Source organism: Patagioenas fasciata, chromosome 3, assembly GCF_037038585.1.
Source record: "Patagioenas fasciata isolate bPatFas1 chromosome 3, bPatFas1.hap1, whole genome shotgun sequence".
Classification (NCBI taxonomy): domain Eukaryota; kingdom Metazoa; phylum Chordata; class Aves; order Columbiformes; family Columbidae; genus Patagioenas; species Patagioenas fasciata.
Genome location: NC_092522.1, coordinates 21,474,160 through 21,496,784, shown reverse-complemented (window position 1 = coordinate 21,496,784; position 22,625 = coordinate 21,474,160). Strand labels below are relative to the sequence as shown.

At 43.0% G+C, this 22,625-nt stretch overlaps 1 pseudogene; it reads right to left on the bottom strand.

Moving 5' to 3' along the window:
- Positions 1 to 2,262: 2,262 nt before the first annotated feature.
- Positions 2,263 to 11,246, bottom strand: LOC136099970 (photoreceptor cilium actin regulator-like; annotated as a pseudogene).
- Between the last annotated feature and the right edge of the window lie 11,379 nt (positions 11,247 to 22,625).

Sequence of the window (22,625 nt, the reverse complement as noted above, 5' to 3'; positions counted from 1 at the left end):
TCAGATACTGAGGGTATGGAATGACAAGTCCCTGCAAGGTCTGAGATGTGAGCAGCGTCACTGGAAGCAAGGGCACCTGCCAGCTTTTTAAAGGTCTGCAGATAAAGTGCCACACAGAGCTGTTGGCCACTGTTCTTGCAGCAGTGAAGCCCTGGCTGGAAAACTGATACTGCTTCACTCTGTGCTCAGCCCCTCTGCAATGAGACTCCACTGCAGCAGGTGCACTCTGGTTTTAATCCTTAGGGGAAAACCACTACCTGCTGCTCAAACTAGCCGTGGTTGCATGCAGGAACTCTACTAAACAGAGTACAAAATTGCCAGGTAGCTCAAGCTTAAATCAGGGCAGGGGAAGGGTGGAAGCACAGCTGATCTCTGCTCTGCTCTGTCAGTGTACAGGCTTGATCTTGTAGCCTAAAGAAGGCACGTTTGTGTAGTGGAAATGCAACCTTAATTGATGTACAAGTAAAACATAAAACAGGCTTGCACTGTGGTGAGGAGGAAGCAAATAGACTTTTTATAGCACAGGGCACTAATTAGCGCACTAAGGAAGAAATCAGTAGTATAACATTGGGGTAAGATTTAAGCCGTTTGCATACAGAATGTAAGAGAGCTCAATTCATACCTTGCATATAAAAACTCTGATTTATTTACATCAGTAAAAAATAAATCTTAAATTTGAGTATGGTCTTATAAAACAATTGTATTCCAGAAAAATTACATTAATGAAAAATGAAAGTGTTGTCCAAAAAAACTGTATAAACATTTTTTTTTAAAGTGACCACCCAAACTATAATTTCCTCCATACTATAGTTACTCTTAATCTCATGCTTGCGATACAAATTGAAGGTAAACACTTTATTTGCAATAGTCCTGTACATTAACTGTACTGAAGAGAATCTGTTAGCTGTATGTAGTCACAAATTCATATTATAAAGTTGTAGATCGCTCCTGGAGAAGCTCTGTTTCTTGAATATAATTCTCTGTTTTCTGCAGCGTCCTTAGAGCAGCATCCGAACCCTTCAGCAGCTGCAGTGTTCAAGTGGGGTTGTGTTTGCAATGAGCCTCCTGACGACCATGGGCTTAGTCAAAGCTGGGAGAGATGCTGTGGTCGGATGACAGTTTGTGTGCCAGGTTTTCAGGGGAGCCTGGTTTTTGGGGGAAGATGCTTTGGCTGACTCCACGTCTAGCTGGCACATGTGTGAGGAGGTTTCCAGCCTGATTGCTGAATTGAAGTGTTGCTCCATGTGCCGCTGTAGCTCTTGTACCACAGATTTTGGTGCCTGGGGTATATAAATGAATACTTTCTCTCATCACCCATCATGGGTGCCGGGACATTTCAGCATGAAACCATAAAGAGATAAAATGATTGTAGCAGCTGAGCAGAAGTTGTCCTCCCACTCTGTCACATTTTCATCTTCAAAGCCACATTTAGGCATGCAAAGCGCTGACTTTCTGCTGTCATGTTCCTGATTTGGTTCCATTCTGGGTAGTTCCTGCCAGCAGAACAGACAAACTCAAAGTGCACGCGAATGTATTTGTATCTCTGTGTATCTGGGAGGGAGCTACACTTCTGATGAGGGGGAAGGCCAGCCTGCAGTTTGCCCTGCTGTTGATCTTTGCAGTACCCGCAGTGATTTCCCAGTTCAACAGGGGACGGTGCATCTGCCTGTGTGACTGCAAGGTGGATGTGTTGACATCTCCTGGCTGTACACTCTGGGTAAGGCTGCTGTACCACCTCAAGCTCACAAAGCCCTGACGATCCACAGCATCTGCTTACCGGGAGTTGCTTCTTTCTGTTCAATACCTCACCTTAAATATGACAATTAAGGTGTCAGAAGATGGCACTGAAATAATTGAAGAAGGATCGTTGTGATTAAGGCACCAGACTAAAACCTCAGGAGCTCAGTATCCAAAGCGGTCCTTTGTACAGCACAACACGAGTCTCAGTTCTCCCACCATGAAGGTGGCAGGAAAGGTTAAAAATCCTGTGTGAAGGCGGAGTGCCCAGATGCCACTATCATGAAAACCATAAGAAAAATTTAAACTATTCCTATCAAAATAGGACCACAAATGGCTTTTTTTTTTTTTCCTGGATCTCATTCTGTGCTGAAGTTGCATATAAAATCACATCAAATTAAAGTAATTAAAATTACATTAATTCAAATTTGCATCTTAATTGTGATGATAAATGAGGTGAGCAAGATCCAGTAAATTCTGAAACTGTATTCCACTGTAAAAGCCTGGGATTAATTGACTGTAAAGAACTTGTGTTTTTATTAACAAACATCTGTCTAGACTCTTCAGTGAAATGACAATAAATCCCCTCAAACGGCATAAATCAGAAAGAATATAAATCTGTTTCAGGGAGAGCAGGGTTCTCTATGCTAGCATTCTCTTCTCTTTAAAAAAAAGAAAAAAATACATGTCCTTAGGTGCCTCAGGATTCATAATGTTTGATTGGGCTATTACAAAACTACTCTAATCAGGATTAAGCCTTGTACCCTGGAAACTAGAGGTGATGAGATTATATGATGATCAAGGGTGATTTAGAAGATCAAAGCCTTTTTTGAGGGAATAAGGTCCCTAATTTTACTCCTTTAAAAGAGGTTATTTTGTTTTAACTTGTATTGGTCTTATTCTTTTTCTGCATGTTGACAAATACCCAGTGTAAAGATGTGGTTTTGCTGAAGCCATTGATGTTTTTGCAAGAAAAATCAATTGGTTCAGGATTTTACCTCCCCCCTGGAAATGTCACAACAGACACTTTTTACATAACTGAAACTTTGGTGCCTCCTGAATAAATAAATTGTCAAATATTGATAATTTCTGAAAGTTTTTGAACTCCTTTAGCCAAACAGCGAAACAAAGGACTTCTCTCTGGGTCCTGTCTTTATCAAATCAAATTGCCTCAGACTTGACCAACTGCGAAGTATTTCTTTTGCTCAGTGTAAATCTTCGAGTTGCGCCACGAAATGCAATCCAAAGAAGAAGCAGCTGCCTACCCCTCTACTGATATTTCACTAGATTGTTAGGACCAGTCTGGGTTTTTCCATGTGATGCCGTCATATTGTTTCCTAAAAAAAACAATGGAGCCAGGCTTTGGAGGTTTGGTTAGGGCCCCCTGGGGCCTCTGGCTTTGATTCTTTGCAGGTGCTTCTGCTGTCAGTCCCTCTGCAGCCCCTGGCCCACGATGTAGAGCTCGGGGTGGGACGCGGATCTGTTGGACTCTTTGATTTCGGGTACGCAAGGGCTGTTCCAAGAGTCGCCTGCTTTCCTAGGGCTCTCCTCCAAGCTGCAGAAGGAAAGATGCTTAAGTTAAGAGGCTAATGAATTGTGACTTTTTAAAACAGCACTGATTAGACCACATTAACCCTCAAAGCACAGATGCTGCACAATACTATGTAATTCCCTGTCTCCTGTGTATATGCACTGTACTGTTCCCTCCCAAAAGTCTACTGGGAAGCAAACGTTTCATATGTCGAACCGGAGATCAGTATGAATCTGGGTTTACTTGCAGGTGGACACAGACTTGCACAAAAAGTCTTGTTCCGACCCTGCTGGAGGAAAGGTCTTACCTCTGTTACACATCTGTTGAGTGAGGTTACAGTGATTTCTGAGTATGCCAACATGACTGTGGGATGCTGCAGTCAGGAGAACTGAGACACGGAAAGTGTAAATGATGTTCCTGAAGTCACACTGGCAATCTTTAGGGTCACAGGGACTTTATGAATCAAGATCTATTATAGCAGTGGAGCTAGTCATGTATGTCTCACGCCTTGGGCCTTCATGCTGAAATGTGCCCTGTGTTGCTGTAACTAATTAAAGTGGTTTAAGCTCAACATGAGTTATCTGGGAATCATTATTGTGTTTTAAGTATATAAACTGTTAAACTGTATTAGCTTTCAACTACAGACAAGCTGTCGTGTTCCTATTCTGACTGCTAGGAGTTTAATTATTTGAACTGAGGAAGAGATTTCTGATATGTGACCAGTCATGAAAATAATCCAGACCCAAATATCACCCAGTTGCAGAAGGTCTCACTTGGGCTACTTGCTTTCGGTCTGATTCAGTCAACACAATCCATCCTCAAGCCCTCCTCGAACAATATCTTAAAGGCATGTAATCTTTTATCTTTGTTCTACCTCTTGGGAGATTAGGAATCTTAATAAAATATTATTTTGTTTAACTGCACACACAGAAATCCTATTACAGATCAGCAAGATTTCTGTGAGCAGAGCGATTGTACATGTTATGCCTTGATAAGATGCCAATAGCTGCTGATTGCTGTCAAACGACCAAGCTTAGAAACCAGCAAAGTCAGCTCATTCTGTCCATGTACTGGCTGTCCATGTGGGAACCAGTTGTACTGACTTGAGCACTGAAACCTGAAACTCTCATCAAGTACCCTAAGACTGGACACAAAAGCTCTAGCTCCCGCCTTAGGGCTAATGATGTCTTAAGTCCTGATACTCCTTAGAGAACAGGATGGGCAGGAGACAATCTTGGGAAAGAAATGCTTTTTGCCTTCTAGGGGATCAGCGAGTGTACAGGAGACATGCAAGTCTGCGTATAGCACTGACATTTAATGCCTGGCAACACCAGTTAGCAAGTGAGATGGAAGTCACCCCCCTTTTTTGGTGTTTCTTCTAAAATTGAGTGGGTGGGAGAGGATGCTCAGCTGCCTAATGAGAAACATGTTGCTTGTACAAGCTCCTCTCTTAAACAATCTGTTTCTCAGCAAATTGATGTTTTAATTGGGCATGGAAAAATTGGAGGACTCTATCCTTGAGTTTGGGAGCATAGTAGAAACTGGCTAACTCACTGATTTTCAAAATGTTTTACCTGTAAAAGAGTGATGCTATTGCAGGTTTGCCTCTGCCTCTCCTCCCTCCTGTGACTAGTGCTTGGAGCTGCTAATAACACACAAAACCCCCACACAGACAAAAAAATAGGCATTGTTATATTTGTAGAGGAGAGGTAGAGCAAGGGAAGGAATGAAGGAAAGGAGACTGACAGCTGGTTGGGAATAGCTTGTGAACTTGAGACCAGATGCAAACATGGCCAGAACGAGGAGGTTTAGGAGCACAACATCTGGTTTGGGGACACGTTTCGAAATTTCCCTCCGTCAGCTGAATGAATGGCAAGGCAGAGGAAGCCTTGTATGCTTAATGAACTTGAAGGAGAAAGACGGACCAGGGTATGGTGGTTTGTCTCTTATGGCATCTGCTGCAAGAGCAGGGGTCGGCATCTGTGCATGGGGATGTGGCGCTCACAGCTGTGGCAACCGTGCTGGTCCCCAGTGACTGGAGATGAGCAGCAGTGATGGGAGGAGCTCTTGGAGCTTCTGCCTTATGCTGGTTCCTAAAACAGTTCTCTGCCCATCAGTGTATTTGCTGTGATATTCAAATAAGGCCATTTGATGTAAGGTCTGTAAAAGCTTCCTCCAGGCAGCTTATTTTAAATGTAAGAAAACACACGGTAGTGTATTGCATTTTAAATCACTGTATGTGGCAATTAATGGGCCAATTTTCCCTTTTGCTTATATTGATATAAATTTGGACTAACTCAGCAGGACTACTTTTGATGTCCATTTGTATAAATGGTAAGTTGAATTTGGCTCAGGATATATGTCGTTCTTCCAAAATGCTGTATATCATAACACTAGCATATATAATTTTTTTCATGAAAGGGAAGATTTTATTTACAGTGGTTTGTTTTGGTTTTTTTTTATATTACTCTCTATGCTCTGACAGACTACAATAGAAAGATAATACACCCCATTTAAGTATAAATTAGCTAACAATTTATAAAAGACTGTTTTTCACATTGATCCATAAAACTGCCAGGGCTTTTGTCTTGCAAGGTTTGATATAAAGCCTCTTCTGAAAACATTTATATCTGCTAGCAGGCACTGGAGTAGGCAAAGCTGACTTCACATAGTACACAACAACAACAGAAAACACAGCAACAACATATAGGACTTTTAGGAAACTTTCAAATGTCAGAATATATTGCAATATTAGAACTGGGAATGCAAACCGGTCTGCATTTCTCCGTGTTCTTCACATGTTTTGTTCAGCACTTTCCTCTACTGTCCCTGTGGGAAACTTGATCCTTTTTCTGTCTCTAGGGAGGGAATTCCTGGACACCTTACTTCAGTGCCTATGACTGTCCCTTTACTCATTCAGTATCCAGGACTGTCCCAGTATTTACAATGTGCGGAGTGCTTGTGCACTTACAAGTGCAGTTTTGTCTCCTGCTAGTGTTGGTCTTGCAATCTCTGCTCATGGGGATGATTCACATGATTTCAGCTGTTCTCTGGCAAGAGTAACAATATTCCTCACATGAGGAAAGGCTGCCTGAGAAGGGTCTTAATCCTCTTGCGTAGCTTAGAGCTTAATGGACTTAAACATCCTAAGATGCTAAGAAACTAGAATAACAACCCTTTTTACTTCCGGGCTGTTACACTGATCTTTGAGTATTCCCAAATACCATTTCTGTTTCCTAGCTGGTTCTGAGTTGTTGTTTTGTTTTTGTTTTTGTTTTGTTTTGTTTTGTGTGGGTTTTTTTGTTTGTTTGTTTTTGTTTGTGTTTTTTTTTTTTTTTAAGTGGTAGAGAGAATTTAAAGGTAAGCCCAGATTTTTTTAAAAATGGCCACCAATGCTTGCAAACATGGAACTGGTGTGTTGATGCTCCAATTTCTTTAAACTGACTTTTTCAGAGCAATTAATCTTCAGTAGCCATGGGAGGTTTCTCCACTTTGAAAACTGGGCTTGGGCTGTGGACTCATTAGACTTGAAATTGGCACCTAGTTCTGAAAGCCTACATGAGAAGCTCAGAAGCTCACATTATCTGTCATTCTTGCCAGCTGATTTGAAACATTTTAATAGAGATATCAGGTGAACAGTTTACTGGCTTAGAAGCTGAAGTTAGGAATGATACCCTTCCTCTTGGTCCAAGCCTACCTCCTAATGGTTATTTAAAGATGTGTGTAACCTGATGGTTACTTCAGAGCTTTTAAGAATTGAATGTGGCTATCTTTAGCCCCCATGCAAATAAGAGAAGTTCTGTGCCATGAAACCAACACTGAATTTTCCCTGGGGTACCTGTCACAGCAGATATGTAAGTGTAAGGCTTGAGCAACCCATGGAAGCTTAACTCCTCCCTGTATTCATACTGGCAGACTGAAATCTGGGGTGAGAAAATAGAACAGAATATTTCAGTTGGAAGTGATCTACAACAATCACCTAGTGCAACTGCCATGGTATCTTTGCCCAGCTGTCTGTTCTGCACATGAAGAGAGCACTTTTCTGGGAAATCTCTCAACGACATTAAATTCTCATCAGGAGCTCAGAAAGCCAATGCAGTGCTACCCTTCCGCTTCCTTGGCCTAGAGTGGGAAGTTTCTTACCTTGCGTGGTTAAGCGCGGGTTCACTGCCAGATGTCACGGCAGCTGGAAGACGAAACAGGACCCCTGGTCGGCGGTCAGAGAAACTTCTCCTCACAAACGGCTGAGGATTGGCAGCGCTCAGGGATAGCTTTCTGGTCCGGTCTCCAGGCTGCCGGAAAAGCAGGCTGGTCTTTTGGGAAAGTGATGAAGCTTCAGGCTGGCTGGTCGCTTCCACAGAGGGTTTGGTGGGTTCCTGTGGAGGTCTGGCTTCAAATAAGGAAGAGGTGGCTGGGCAAAATATCGAATGAACATTGCTGCCTCTCTTGGAGGAGGAGAGCTGGTGCTCATCTCCAGCATCCAGCCCAGGTCTTGGCCCCTTGTAGGAGCGGGATGGGGAGGTTGGTGGGGAAGGAGCGGTGGAGAACGGTGGGGGACTTGCATCTCGGCGGTAGGCTGGGGAGCCCAGCATCCGGTATGGTGTTGGCGAGCTTTGCTTGTGTCCCGTGGGAGGGCTGAGCGGTTTTCGCTGGGGTGGTGGAGAAGGCAGCTTCTTCTGTGAGGGTGGGCTGGGCACCCTGGGACTTGCGGGGGGACTCGGTTTCCTTTGCGTGGTGGGTGAGCTTGGTTGCGGGTTGCTACAAGCCTGCAGAGAGCGTCTGTGGTGTGTTGGGGGGCTAAAAAGCCGTTTCTCCATTGGTGGAGAAGGAGGAGGAGGAGTTCTCGTTGGGGAGACCCTCCTGGCAAATGCTGAGCCTTTTTCATTTCTCCTGAGCAAATCAGGAGAACCTTGCTTCTGGTACTGCACCAAAGTCGCAGGTGAATTGGGCTCTTTGCTCTCTGAGCTGTTGATGTGTGGTTTTGAAACCCCACTGGGATTTTGAAGAGGAATGATTTTATGGGTTTGCTTGTACAAATCTGCAGCCTCTTTCCTCTGGGTTTCCAGTATCTCCTCCTGGCTAGGTATGTGCACACTGGTAGGGTTCAGCTCCAGAGAGTACCTCTGCAGTTTCTCGTCCCCTGCTCCTGTATTCCTTAGACCTTTATTAGTGATCGCACTGGGGCCACTGATGTTTTCACTTGGCAGTAAGTCAATGGACTGGACAGAGGCTTTCATTTTTGGGGAAACTTGTGCTCTCTTAGCAGCATGAAATTCTGTTTTGGCAGGCTTTTTGGCATCTTCTGAAGAGTTTCCTTCTATTTTTGCAGTTTCTTCAGGCTCAGATAAATCGAAACACGTGTCCATTAACATTTCAGGTGGTGGTGGTGGCAGGTTCTCAAGGTCTTCTTCAGCTTCTTCCTTTGTGTCCTTCTTGCTTAATTCTGCAGTTAGTGCAGGAGGAAAGGCATTTGGAAAGCTAGAAGAAACTCCATTGGCGTCTGAAGGGTCCGTGTCTTCTACTGGTGAAATACGATGCTTAGGATTTAAAGGTGCCAGGCCTCTCTGGAAAGGAATGGTGGGTGGAATAACTGGAAGTCCAAATTTTCTGAGGCAGGCCTTCAATTTGCTAGAGGACCTGGCTGTAACTTGTTCATCCTGTAAATAGGGTGCTGCTCTTGATTTCCAAGGCTCTGGGTTGCTATGTGTATCCTTCTTCTCATAAAACATTTCAAGCCTTTTGCTGAGCTCTTTCTGAGTTCTCTGCAGCTCTAGGAGGGTCAGGTCCTCTGCCTGGCTTCTGAGGGACTCCTCTGACCTGGACCGTCGTTGTTTCCTGAAGGTTTTCTGTCTGCCCATTGCTGTACTGGGCCTTGTTGTTAAAACCGCTCTTCCACTCTCATCCTCTGTCCATTCTTTATGTCTGGATTTAGCTGGGACAAACTTGATTTTTTCACTGATGGCATATTTCATCTTCAGAATAATTTCCTCTCTCTCTGCATTCTCTGTCCTCTTGATGGACTGTCTTTGCGTGTTATCAGTGACTGCAGGTGAAGACAGGGGCCTCCTCGGCAGGGCATCCTTCCCCATATCTGATAAACTTGTGTTGTCATCATCCTCGCCCAGGGTGCTTCCCTCATCATCTTCATCATCATCATAAGGAAAATCTGTTGATTCACATATTTTGAAATGTTCATCTTCCTGAATAGAGTCAGACTGGAAGGAGTTATAGGAATGACTTTTTCTCAAGTTTGCATATTGGGGCGTGGTAGAAATGCCTTCTGGTACTCTACCCTGACAAGAAGTTGCTTCTTTACTCCGCACAGATGAGTAAAATATATCTTTAAAATGCCTTTCAAGTGCACAGTCATGGGATGTGGCTGTGCCTGGCGACATTGTCCCATCACGCACTGTTCTGGCATACTTTTGGGATGGATGTCCCTGTGCATAGGAATCACAGCTTGCTTGTCCTCCATGCTGGCTGAGAGCACTGAAGTCTTTGAGGGATTCGTTGTCCACGCAAATGCCACTGTCCTCAGAGCAGAGAGTCCTGTCATCACCCTGGGACTGAGAGGATCTCACTGCTGAGGCTTCAAGCAGCCTCACCATCCTCAGCAGGCGCTCATCAAAGCTTTGCTTTGCTTTCAGTTTTCCTTCCAGGTTGCTTGCAGCAGACTGCAGGTAGCTGCATGTTTCCTGCAGGGCGTCAGACGTGAGAGAGGCCAGTGTCCCACTCACTAACTGCATTTTATTGACTGTGTACTGCAGTAGTTGTTGCAGAAGATCAGGGTGCTCCTTCAAATCACCTTTTTCTGCTGGCCATGCCAGATTCCCACCTATGTCTTTGAGGAGACTTTCACCATCACTGGCAATTTCTTCCAAGAGCTGGTTGATTTCATCAAAACGAAGCACAAGAAAGCTTACCATCTGCTGTAGGAAGAGTTGAGTTTGGGTAGCCTGGTTGGCCATATGAAGTATAGTTTCATATTTCGAGAGGTTGGGATTTAAGTAGGTGTATGCACTCTGATGAGCCTTAACAAGCAGTTCTGGGAAATCTACTTTTTTCTCTGTCTCGCACGGTGACGAAATGGACTTTTCTTTACTTTTGCTAGATCGACCTTGTTTTGCCAGCTTGTGATTTTTTGCTTCTTTCCTTTCTTGGGAATTTGCTTTGCATTGCTTTCATCCTTGTCATCCCAAATGAAAGGTGACGCTTCTGATTCACAGGAGCTTTGCTTTCTGATCTGTATGGCCTCAGTGATACTTTTTTGAGACTCAATCAGTTTGGACATAACAACTTCAGCATCTGTGGCTGTCCTCTCAATTTCCTTGTCTTCCCTGGAAACTTGAGGATCTGAATGGGCCTTGGAAGATAACTGCAAATCATCTTTGTTGTCCTGGTCCGATAATTCATCCTCCTTTTCTCTCAGGTATTCTTTCCCCTGGATCCCATACTGGTGGAATTCATCAATATTGTAGCAAGATGAACCTTTAACAAGCAGTGGGATTCCTTTATCTCCCGGATCAATACGCAAAACACTTTTGGGTTTATTGAAAGCCTTAAGACCACTTCTTGCAATTGTATTCTCAATCTCATTGTGAGAGGGTGTGCAGCCCATCCTTTCTCTGTCTTTGGCTTTATCTTTGATTAAAAATCCAAATGAAATAGGAAAAATACAACAAAAATTCAAACTTACTGTTTCATCCTGAACTGCAGACTGGCATTCTTCTCACAGCTTTTCCATCACAATTCCAGTTTTGTTGTTGGTTTTCATTGCTGTTTGCCTCAAAATCTCACGTGCTCACTGCCCAGGATCTTCTCTTGAGTTGTGCACTGCCTCATTTTATGTTCCCACTCAGGTTTTCTTCTTCAATTCAAAAAAACAAGTGTGAAAGCTCTGCTGGATTTAGAGCTAATGGATTAAGAGGACTTGTGTGCCTCACTTCTGTCTTGACAGATGTCCACTACAAATAAGAGTTTAAGTTCATTAGGGTAAGCAGGCACCAGCCAGTCAGCACCCGTGTTGTATTTATTAAGGCAGTTTTTTTTCTGCACTATATTGGGAGGCAAAGGGACTTGGTAACTGTCCCTCCTTTATTTCCCTTGTTGCAAAAGCATAACACACGCTGAATGCAGAGATTCAAAGGAAGATACTGTAGTTTAGAGGCCTTTTTGAAGGGAAACTATTTGAACAGGTGCATAAATGATACTCCTGAACTAAGAGAAAGGTGACCTTGACCAAGTATACTTCTATGGGAGAGTACAAGACACGAAATCCAAGGGGTTAGAGACACCTGTTAGACTTCTGCCTTGAGGGGCTTCAATTTTTTCCCCTGCTTGCCAGTGACAAGCTGTTTACTCTTCCTTCTAAGACTTCCAAACAAGATTTTGATTTTTTTTCTTCCCCTCAGTTGATAATTCTTGGAAAGTGGTTTTTTTCCTCTTCTAGATAGTTTCACAACCTGAAAAGGTGAACTGCACGATAACAGTATTTATAGAATAAGTTTTGCATATGTTGTCGAGATGGTATTTGCCTCTAATGGATCTAAACTGTAAAATTTTAGATGAAAGAAAAATTAAATCCAAATTCATATTTTCCTTCCTCTGAGTGTCTTGGGATAAAATCTGAATGTTTTCTTTGCAGTCACAAAAGTGATTTGCTTACTTTTATTTCTTTTCATCACTTAGGGCTTAGTTCTCTGAACTGCAAAACTTTATGGGTTAAAACTATAAGAAAAAAGCTAAAAAATTAAAAACACAGACCCATTTCTGAAAAAAAAACACCAACCAACCAACCAAACCACAAAACTGTTGTTTGGTTCACTTCTGAGATCAGAACAGAATAATCCTTTCTGAAAGAGAAATTTAAGAAGCCAAAGTAGGAATTGAATGAAGCAGAAGATATTTATCTTTTCCAAGTATTGATTTATGAAGGGTGGTATGTGGATGAGGGTGAAAATAGCAATCCCCCCCACGCCAGTTTCCCTTTTCATTACTCAGACTGGCCTAAGTGGATTAGTCTTCTAATTTCCAGATACAGCTTTTCTGCCAAAGGTGGCCATTTCTCAGTGTCACAAGGTCACAGACAGCAGTGGCCAAATCTAATGCTGGGTAGACACCTGCAGCTTCTCTCTAGATTTCTAACTGCATGGTTGAGGGTAACATGTCTGAATCCTAAAAATCTTTGCATGCTACCAAGGCTATAAAACATTCTTAGACTTTAACGAACAGCTTACATGATTCATTCCTTGGTGCTGGACTGCAATAGCTGCATGGAAAGTTGTTATTCTCTGTAGCCTTGTTGTTGAAATCTCTTTTTATGTTCAATGGGGGCAATAAAATTATTGTGTTTGTTGAGGGTTTTGATTGTGGGATGACTATAAAACCGTGGTAGATGTATTGCTAACCCCCTCTCCCTTCCTCTTCCCCCTTTAGCCCCCCCCTCTCCCCCCTTCCCACTAGGGACAGACGATCAGGAGGGAAAGAAGGACAGAGAGAAGAGAGTTGGAAAAGTTAAAAATGTTTTACTAATGCTACTAATAAGAATAGAGAAAATAATACAAAATACACAAAACCAATCTTGAAAGTCCCAGCAACTGCAGAGCCAGCACCCAAAGTCCTGGATTGGACTCTGCAGCCAACCGGAGCTGGATTCAGTCTGTCACTGGGCCTCAGTTTGCAGGGACGGCCCACAAGGTCCTCTCCTAATGTCAGCCATAAGGAAAAAGGGACGAGATCCTCTTGATCTCCCACTTTTATATGAAGTATTCACGTGAATGGGATGTTATACTCAGTTGGTCAGTTTCTTGGTCACCTGTTTCTCGTTGCCCCTCTCACGAGATGTCCATCCATGCTTATCAATAACTTTGCATTCCATTGCTATGTTTACCAAAACATATATCTGGTTCTCCAGGAAAATGCAGCTAATATGAAGGCTTTAGCTGACAGGCAAATTCACTAAAAGAGAAACTTGGTTTTAACAAAACCAGGACAGTGTTTTACCAGGGACAGGGCATGTCAGTGATTCCCAGCAAAATTTTTAAAACGACGTGCTTTCTCTAAAATAATTTTCTGGAACACAGAAATTGTACTTAATATACATGGTGGCATAGTAATTTCCTTCAAAGCTTTTCTGGAAGGTATCAGGTAATTACTTCTTGGCTCTGCTTCTTGCAAGTCATGTAGCTCACTCTCTGGCTGCTTCTGGGTCTCACTGTGATGTGGTTTCTACACAATGGTCCCAGCTCTTTTTCCATTCCCTTTTAAGCACATATCTAGTATGTTCAAAGTGGAGAAATGGAGCAGATTTAGGCAGCTGCTTCATCCTAGTGATCCAAACAGTCAGGATGCTGTAGCCCTCCTTCGTAAGTCAAGGAAAACACAGTAGACCAAGCAGCGAGCCTTAGTGCACCTATTTTGGTTACAGTGGAAGTTAAGAGACATCTTTGGCTATAAAATATCATAAGACATTCCTTTGAAAAGCAGCTCCAAGAGTTCCATTGTTAGCACTGGGAATTTTGACAATTAACTCCATGTGAGTTATTTGTTGTATTTGGGAAGTCATTTTTCTTTACTTTTTTCCTTTGATTATCCCTTCATGTCACTTTTTTTTTTTTTTGTTATTGTCAGGCCATGTGTTAATATCTTCCAGGAAATACATGCATGGTTAAAAAATGCAAAATCCTGGTTTATGCTTATTTATTATATAGTCTTTTATTATTTTAAATATTAATATTAAAACAGTAGTAAGTTTATTATATATTTACTATTAACTAGAGAATCATGGTCATGGAAAACATGTTTTTAATAGGCACCTGTGTTATCCTAACTGTAATTGCAGTTCACATGTATATGCAACATGATTATTTAATGTTCTGTCCAATTTTTTAGCTTATGTGACAGCGCAGGAACTGCTTCCAACCACTTATGAAACTGTATTTCCCCCATCAATACTTCTGTTACTAAGTATTTATATATTGTTTGGAATGTCTGAGGTGCTTTAGAAAAACCAAATCCTCTACTTCGTGGAAAATGCTAAGGAAAATGCTTTGGCTCATGGTCATGCAACAAAAATAAAGACAAAATGGATAAATTAGGTAAAAAACAGTGGTAAAAGAGAATATCAATGAAGTGAACGACAGGGAAATATTTTTGAGTGTAAGGGGATTAGATGAATCTATAATCTGTGATTTAGGATAGCTGTATGTTGATGTCATTCCAAGTGCAGTTACTATAGTAATGTATTTTGGTTTACAATGCTACCACTTGCAGAACACAGGCTGAAAAGGCAACAGCTGGTCATGTTCAAGTGGATGCCCAAGTGGTGTTACCTGTAAACTTGCTAACTAAAGTGATTTTTACAAGTGCACCAGATGAACACAAAACTGTGTTTGAGGAAGGGACCCTATGAAAGCACCAAATATAAGATAATTAAGGATAAAAGGAGGCTTTTCCTTGCATGTGGATTGTGTATAAATTGCCTTTCCTCTTCCTTTCATATACTTTCTTCCTACTGTTAAAATTGGCAGTATTGTCATTTTGATGGGGCTGCCTGGTCATGCACTGCTCCTGAAGGGAAGAACTTAAATATTTAAACCCCATCAGACATAGTTGGTACAATAGATTATAAAAACCAAAGACTAGTCTGAAAGTGGCACTGTAAGTGCCTTAGAAAAGGCAAGAAAAAGGCCTGAATCTAGGCGAAGATGTGTGATACTCAGCCCTCAGAGGTGTTGCCAATGCTGTAACCACGGGATGGATTTTAGAGCCTTATGAAGGAAGAGTCAGTTGACTAAAACTGTATGAAATGACAGTGTAAAACCAGTAACATAAGTTTAAAAAATATGGAAATAAGGTAAATAATAATGAGGGACTGCTTGTGAGAGTGCCCTGGTTTCAGCTGGGATAGAGTTGATTTTCTTCCTAGTAGCTGGTATAGTGCTGTGTTTTGGATTTAGAATGAGAATAATGTTGATAACACACTGATGTTTTAGTTGTCACTCAGTAGTCAAGGACTTTTCAGCTTCTCAGGCAGTGCCAGGTGCACAAGGAGCTGGGAGGGGACACAGCCAGGACAGCTGACCCAGGCTGACCAGAGGGATATTCCATACCATGTGATGTCATGCTCAGTATAGATTCTGGGGGAAGCTGGCCAGGAGACTGGCTGCTCAGTAACTGGCTGAGTATCAGTTGGTGGGTGGTGAGCAATTGCATTGTGAATCACTTGCATCATCATCATCATTATTATTATTATTATCATCATCATCATCATCATTATCATTATTATTATTGTTGTTGTTACTATTATTATTTTCTCTTTCTGTCCTATTAAACTTTGTCTTCACCCACAAGGTATACCTTTTTATTTTTTTTTCCAATTCTCTTCCCCATCTCCTGAGGTCGGGGGTGAGCAAACAGCTGTGTGAGAAGTTTAGCTGCCTGCTGAGCTAAACCACAACAGAGAAGTTGCAAGATTTAAAAGAGAAATGTGCATAAATGCTCATACTGGATCTTAAAAATTTAAGGTTTGTATTTGTGGATGATTTCTGAGGAAAGTGCACTCTGCTCGCTGAGGAATTATGAAGCGCTTGAGTGATAACAGCAACTTTAAAGAGCTATTTTGCTCTGAAAGAAACCTGCTTTTTCTTCTTTTATATCAGCAAATTGAATATAACAAGGGAGCTGTTCATATTGTTGGCCTAGATATCACTAAGTAAATAAGAAATTGCTGCTTTTTATTTCAGCTTCTCCTGCAGAGCTGATGCTGTCCTGGGAGATAGAGTAGATTCTCTCTTTTCTGTAACCACTGACAGAAACACTTACAAAGCTTCATAGTGTTTCCCCTGTGGAAACCTGTTGACAATGGTAAGGAATAGGAGTATCAGGGTTTGAAGGAAATCTGGTTGCAAATAATTAAATGAACCCAGTGAGTCTATACAGAGCCTTTATTAGTGGTGATGGTGCAAGTGAAAGACAAAATTCATATTGACTCTGGGTCAAGGATAAACTTTTCACAACTGGCTGTCTGAGGCTCAACTTATGCCTTCTCTTCTTTTATGTCTAACTTCTAAGCAGGTTGCTTCAGACTGATTGCATGACACAATAAATATGAACTCAATGTTTTCAAAAACCTCTTTTGCAAAAGCAGAACCTTTTTTTTTTTTTTTTTTTAACAGCAGCAGGACAAGAAGAAACAAGTTGTTGAAAACAGGCAGGGGAAACCGGTTTTGTGCTCCAGCAAAAATACTTTACAAAGGAACTAACAGAAGAAGAAATATATATAAAAAATTAAAGAGTTCTGGGTGTTTGCTTGCTCAGAGCTGTTGATACACCCAAGATGATCCAAAGGAGTAGAGAAAAATTGTGAGTTTAATGCCACCTGAGGTCAGCAATAGTTTTGTGAGATATATTTACATTTGTCTATTATTTTTGGAATATGTATTCTGGTCACTTGGTCATAGTTTCTCTTTGCTAAGAATGCCATGGATATTTAAAAGCTTGCTATCTGTTGTAACTAATACATTCACTGCTGCTTTCAATGGTTAAGACAGCAACTGCCAAAAGGTAAGAGTTAGGAGTAAGAATTGTGTGAAAAAGCATAAAGCTTTAAGTACAGATTTCCAGAGTTATGCAAATCTAGAAAATTGAAAGGGGACAGTCTCATTAGCCCAGGCAGTGGTTGGATCAGTTCCCACAAGTGGAAGCAGGTTTGTGCTTGCAATTTCAAGGAAAGTGAGTTTCTACAAGGTGAGGGACTGGCAACTCAACAGGTAGGCAGTGTCATTTCTAGTGGAAGGTGGTACGTGGACTTGAGATCTAGAAATGAGGTCCAGGTGACTCATATTCCTGAAAAATATCCCAGGATGCTATAGAAAAGGGAACAGATATTTAGCCCTGTGCCTCTTCTAGTTCCCAGTGGATTCCCTCACCTAAATCACTTGGGGTTTCCCTGAGAACAAAGATAATCACAGCATTCCTCCTGGCTCCTCCCGCAGAGCTTTCTCCAACCATGCTGTGCACTGACTGCTGCGTGAAACCACATCAAACCCACAGGCAGATGCAGCGTGGCAGCTGTGAGTCCTGATGCATGTGTGCAGAGCAGGTGTTTACTCTGGAGAGAGGATGATCTTTCAGTGCTGGGGCACTAATGAGAGAGGAACCGAGTGGCTCTTGCTGTGGATCCAGAAGCAGTTGATGTGATCTGAGAAGCTGGCACACCTGGCAGAAACTGGAAAGGGCAATGTACACAGCAGGGCACTGGCTAAAGCTCAGAGGGAAGAAGGGTGGCATGTTCCTTGGGAAATAATGGGCAGGGCTGGAAAAACTGACAGTAACCAGTGGCCTTTTTTGTAGGAGAGAAATATCCTGATTGTGGGTGGATGCACAGCTTCCTTGTTCCACGTCCAGCTCTGAGGGTAGCTCCTGCAGTATCCATGGTCTTTTGAACATGCTTGCTGTCCCAAAGCCACATTGAAAGTAGTATGTAAGTGTGCTCCCTTTCAGAACCTCTCTGCTGCCCTAATCCTCACTCTGGAGTGGCTCTACTCAAAGCTGCAGTGTCTTCCAAAGCCACTTAAATTATCCCTTTGCCCTTGTCCAGTGTACAAATGAGGTTGCCACGGGCAAAGCCCAGGGGCTTGCAACCCAGCAGAAGTGGCTGTGAACAAAAAAGAAGCTGCCTGTGCATCAAGAAGCTGCCGCAAATGGCTGCGCTGCTCAGCAAGTGTTCTGTGTGAAAGAAAATGTGCTGAGAGGAATTGCTGAACAGGTTTCTGGATACCAGTGTGTAAGGTGCCATGATTTCCATCCCTGCTGCGGATGGGGCAAAAAGTCCTGCTCAGCCCAGTTGTCCTGCCTGCGGTGCCCTGAGGCTTCAAACCAGGGTGTGGAAGTTTAGCTGAATAAGTCCAAGATGTGTTTGTTGGCATAGAGATGCCATGATTTGTGTCTAGAGAGAGAGAGGATCTCAAGGCAATTTGTTTTGTTAACCTGTGAGGGATGATTGGACTGTTCCCTGTCAGGGGCACTGACAAAGGAGTTTTGGGGTGCTATGGATAGATGAGAGTGAGTTTGACCTTGTAGCAAGGTTTATCCCATGGCTGCCTCAAGGAATGTTGTGATAGCTGTCACCAAGTTCATTTCCAGGGCAGGTGTGAGCACATAGACACTGCCCCTTCTCCTATAACATAATGTGTCCTTACAGGGTGTGTAGGTGACATAAGAGCATGGCCATGTGGGTGATGCTGCTGGAGATGAAGTGGGTCTGACGCAAATTAGGCTCAGGAGGGAAGGTATTCTTTTCCCTGGTTATGGCTGCAATTTTTTTCTTCCTTTTAAAAAGCATGAAATAAAACTTTGACTTGCTGTTTTTAAGGCTAAGCACATAGGCTTTTGACTTTCTCTTTGGTTGAATCTGTCTCATCAGCTTCAGTATTACTGAACCAAAAGAAAAAAGAGTGTAGGTGCTCAGAGAGGGAGACTGGACATTAGATGCTCCTGAGTGGTCTTAGTCTGACCAGCTGACCATCTTGGCTCTACTTTTGCCACTTTTGGTGATACAATGAGGATCACACTTCTCAGTGCTGCAAATGCTGTTTTCCTATAGAAGTGGTCATTTTGAGACACCCAGGATCTTAACTTTTTCTCTAGAGCTGAGAAGGTAGCTCATTTCTGGGCCCTTAATTAGAGACAGACCCAACACTGTATTGGGAAAAGTCTTTTGAAGAGCTGCTGCCACCACTGTGGAGAGTCTCTGGCTGTGTGCTGTGAACAAGCCAGGGCTTGATGCAGCTGTGCTACACGGAAGGATTTCCCTGAGACACCAGAGACAAAAGGAAAGTAAACAGAAGCTGCTCTGCCCTCGACCCAGGCTGCAGGAGGGGCGTTGCCGCTGCCCATGAACAGTCTGTGAACAGTGCCCTGCAGCCAATCACCATAGTGGGGGGGGATGAGTGACTGTGAGTGTAACCAATTGTAGCCTGCACTTGCCGCATGGCCTTTTGGTATAGAGTATATAAGGCTTGGAAAAACGTGGTCTCGGGGACATTGATATTCAGTGTTGTTTAAGAGTTCATTAAAGAGTACGGATGGTAAATTCACATTGAATTAGACTCCTTACTCTCGCCCAGCCCGCCCGTTCGATCAAAGAGCTTATGCCGGCGTCTGGATTCGTCGAATTTACTACCACTACAATTGGTAGCAGAGGATGGTTCGTTAGCAAAGCATAACATTCCGGATCTACATATGGTAGCAGAAGGATGGATCGTTAGCAAAGCATAACGCTCCGGATCGAAATTACTGTGGTAAGCAGCGTTCATAAAAACGGAGCCAAGCCGGGGTGTGGGATAGTGTGCTTAGTCCGATATCAAAAGACGGGCACCTGTCGAGCTGGCCACTCGCATCCTACGGTTAAGACCGCGCTGATAAGATAATGGATATTGAAACAGCCGCGGCACTGCTGACGACTATTCTCTCTAAGAGAGGTATTGAATCGTCACAGGAAAAGCTAATCACATTGATTTTTTTAGCTCAGAAGTGGGGACACTTTGGAGAAGTTCCACTTTTGTTTTCCCCAACGGAATGGAGATCAGTGGGGGACACTATGTGGGACAAAACTATCAGAGGGGAAGAAGAGAAAGAAATTAAATCTGTGAGAGAATTGTGGAAAACCGTATTAGAATCATTAGAAGTTATGAAATTGGAACAACGTGCCGCCCTAAGAGCCGCGGAGGCGCTTGTCCAAGAACAAACCTGGACTGATAAAACTTGTCCAAAAGAAAAGAGGGTCCTGTGGGCTACTCTGTGGGGTCTGCCTGCCGTTCGGGGTGGTCGCGGGGTCCCGGCTCAGCCAATACTTTCACAATCCGATCTGCAACGCGGATTAGAAACTGCGCGGCTCGTAAACAAAGGACCGGAAGTTTCCCCCTCCGAGTCTCTGGGGCAATGTCCCAAGAAGGCGGAAGTGCAACGGGTCGACTGTCCGGATGTGGGAGGCCCTGAGTGCCGCCCTCCTCCTACCGCTCCGCCTCTGCCCTGCCCCGAGCCGGACGCCCCCCCTCCCTCCGAGAAAAGCGTGGAGGCCGGGCCGGCGCCGCCGCCGGGGCCGGGGCCGCCTCAGACTTTGCCTCCGCAAGCACCCGCGGAAGTTTTTTGTGAGCCTCCTCCTACATCATTGGGCTCACCCCAAGCAGTAGAGCAGTTACTGCAAGTCATTACCAACAAGCTTGAACAACTTAACTTAAGAGTGTCAAATGTAGAGAAAAATAAGGAACAAATTGAGTTTCAAAAACCAGCTTGCCCTTCACAAACAATGCAATCAAAGGTGCCTATAGATTCTACTGACCAGCCGCAGCCCCGACGTGGCAGATGGTCAGGGGTCATCAAAGATGCCATCCTAGAAGGTGATTGGTCTCCAGCAAAATTAGCCCTACCGGTAATTCAAAATATGAACACTCAGACAGCGGTATGGGAACCACATGATTGGAAAATTTTGCAGCAAGCAAAACAAATAATCACAAACTATGGTGTACGTTCAGCAGCTACCAGACACAAAGAACATCTCCGAACCTGTATCACAATCAGCGACCCAACTGTGAACCAGGCTTCTTTCACCTCAACAAGCCAAGCACCGCAGGAAGCCTCGGAGTTGATGTGGAGACAGCAGTAGATATAACATTGACCAATACTGCAATTCATAGAATACCAACTAATGCTAAAGGACCTTTATTTAGACAAGATAGTCACATTGGAGGCCTATTGATTGGCCGTTCTTCTGCTAGTATCAAAGGTCTTCTAGTAATACCAGGTATAATTGATGCAGATTTCACAGGAACTGTTCAAATTCTGGCCTACACTCTGCATCCACCAATTTTTATTCCTTCTGGGAGTAGAATAGCTCAGGTAGTAGCACTGGAAAACTGCCTACCAATGCTTCCAGGAGTTCCTCCAGCATCCTCAACACAAAGGCATGATAAAGGATTTGGATTGACCGGTCCTGCAGTTTGCTTCACCTCATCAATGACTCAGCGTCCCATGTTACGTGTGCAACTATTTCAGTCTGATTCTACTGTTGTTGTAGAGGTAAATGCAATGCTTGATACTGGAGCTGATGTCTCCATCATTAGTCAATTCAAATGGCCACGAAATTGGAAACTTCAAAAATCAATCTCTTCCACTGTTGCTGGAGTAGGGGGTCGAACTACTCCAAATATAAGTGTTGATCCCATTTCCATCAGTTTCCCTGAAGGTCAGTGTGTTACCCTTAGGGTGTATGTAATGGAATTGCCAAGCAGCCTTGAGGCGCTTATTGGCCGTGACGTCTTGGGGCAACTTGGTGCCGTGTTAACTACTTCACCTTTTCCTTAGTGGTCACTGGAAAGCAGTTGCCCAACCCTCCATTGACCTGGTTAACAGATAGCCCAGTTTGGGTTGACCAGTGGCCATTAACAGAAGAGCGACTGCAAAAGGCACGTGAATTAGTAGAAGAGCAATTAGTTGCAGGCCATATCAAGCCTTCTACTAGTCCATGGAATACCCCAATTTTTGTAATACCAAAAAAGAGTGGAAAGTGGCGATTATTACATGACTTGCGAAAGGTAAATGATCAAATGCAAGCCATGGGTGCTTTACAACCTGGATTACCATCACCTGTAATGTTACCAGAAAATTGGCATATTCTAATTATAGATTTAAAGGATTGTTTCTTTACCATTCCTTTACATGAGCAAGATACACAGCGTTTTGCATTTACACTGCCTTCAGTAAACAAAGCAGAACCAGCTAAAAGGTATGAGTGGGTAGTGCTACCGCAAGGTATGAAAAATTCTCCTACACTGTGCCAAATGTATGTTGCATGGGCACTTCAACCTATTCGTGCATCATGGAAACAAACAATTATTTATCATTATATGGATGATATTCTGTTCTGTCAACAAGCTGAGTTCACAGAAAGTTCCATAGTCCAAATTACGATCAAACTCAAAGAAAAGGGGTTGGTTATAGCTCCAGAGAAAGTTCAAAAGTCTGCACCTTGGAAATACCTTGGTTGGTCCATTTGTGATGCACAGATTCGTCCACAAAAAATTGAATTACATACTGATTTACAAACATTAAATGATGTCCAAAAATTGTTAGGGGACATACAATGGATTAGAAATTGCGTAGGCATTACTAACAATGATATAGCACCTCTTACTTCACTTCTAAAAGGAGGTGATCCAGCTAAGAAAATAAGCTTAGAGTCCGTGCATCTCAAATGTCTTTCTGATATTACACAAAAAGTACAGACAAATTGGTCTAGCCGAAGACTTTCTGATCGACCAATTTCCCTCCTTATTAGCAATCTAGAACATCCGTGTGC